The sequence below is a fragment of the Acanthisitta chloris genome, unplaced genomic scaffold (assembly GCF_000695815.1).
Source record: "Acanthisitta chloris isolate BGI_N310 unplaced genomic scaffold, ASM69581v1 scaffold3765, whole genome shotgun sequence".
Classification (NCBI taxonomy): domain Eukaryota; kingdom Metazoa; phylum Chordata; class Aves; order Passeriformes; family Acanthisittidae; genus Acanthisitta; species Acanthisitta chloris.
Genome location: NW_008671928.1, coordinates 11,895 through 13,369, shown reverse-complemented (window position 1 = coordinate 13,369; position 1,475 = coordinate 11,895).

Below are 1,475 nucleotides of genomic sequence, written 5' to 3'. Positions count from 1 at the left end.
TTCCCAGCAGGTTGTCCCCAAGGACCATGCAGGAATGTTTTCCTCAACACACATCTAGCAATGTTTTCTGAAGTTATTGTCTATCTTTTCCTGAAGCATCAGAACAAGCCACAAGTGGGGCTGGTCCAGGCAATATCAAGGATCACATGAGGGTTTCCCTGGATCACTGTGGCATGTGCTGCAGCAGTTTTTCTTCTCTGCATGAACAAAGATCAGATGCACGAGTTTCTGCTTGACATATCACTAAATCTAACAGTCTTTATTTTTTTTAACATTCTTTTAGAGTGAATAATGTAGTTTTCATGTTTGCTTACCTTTCTGCTAGAATGGGGGCTTCCCCCGTGTCTCAGGGATGCCCTGAATCCCTGACATTACCTCTTGGATCAGCAAAGCCACGGGGGCACTTGTAATCCTGTACCCTGTGTACAGGTGGGGAATGCACCTTTGAGTGCAAATTTGAGGAGTGGGAAGACATTTTGGCCTACTCCTTTTCCAGGTCCATCTCCCATGTAAGGACCAAACAGCTGAGGTGAAGAAATTCAACATTTTTCACAGAAAAAAAAAGGCACTATTTAAACACAAAATATTCTTTTATTTGTCACCGAAGGCTACACACGGTCACTTCTGTCTGTTCGCTTTTTTTTTTTTTCCTAGAAGGTATCTACATCTGCAGTTATTTACAGCCTGGTTGTATTTACACAGTCAAGAATACAGTATTAGAAACACAAAGTGTTGAGAAAAAAAATTTCTCAAAAAATTAGTTCCAGACTTCAGGAAAATTATTACACAGGATAATGACAAGAGTCTTCAGTACTGGGCTTACAGATGCAGCTTTGATACAAAGTCCTCTTCTCAGCTGGAGCTGCATTAGAAGTCCTTTCACAAAATAAACATTTTTCTTTTTAATAGAAAAGTCTGATTCTTTGATTGGTTATTTCAATAACATCTGCAAAATGTCCAAACATTTTAATTTTCTTTTTTTGGAAAGTAATATTGTTTGCTTGAAGAGTTTCCAGCTCTAAGGAAAAAAATATTTATATATATATATATGTATATGTATTTTTAGTTAATTTTCACTTGTTTCTATGCTGCCCAGAAAACACTGACCTCTGGAATGGGAGTTAAGAGCTGAGCCATGTAATGTTGGTCAGGAACACAATGTTTTATGGTAATTAAAGGAGAGCAGGCAAGAAACACAAAAGGCTTCCATTGGGTGGGCCTGGGAAAAAAATATTTATATATATATATATGTATATGTATTTTTAGTTAATTTTCACTTGTTTCTATGCTGCCCAGAAAACACTGACCTCTGGAATGGGAGTTAAGAGCTGAGCCATGTAATGTTGGTCAGGAACACAATGTTTTATGGTAATTAAAGGAGAGCAGGCAAGAAACACAAAAGGCTTCCATTGGGTGGGCCTGTTTTGGTTTGGTTATGGTGGCAGAGGATGGCAAACTACCATGGGAAATAGGCA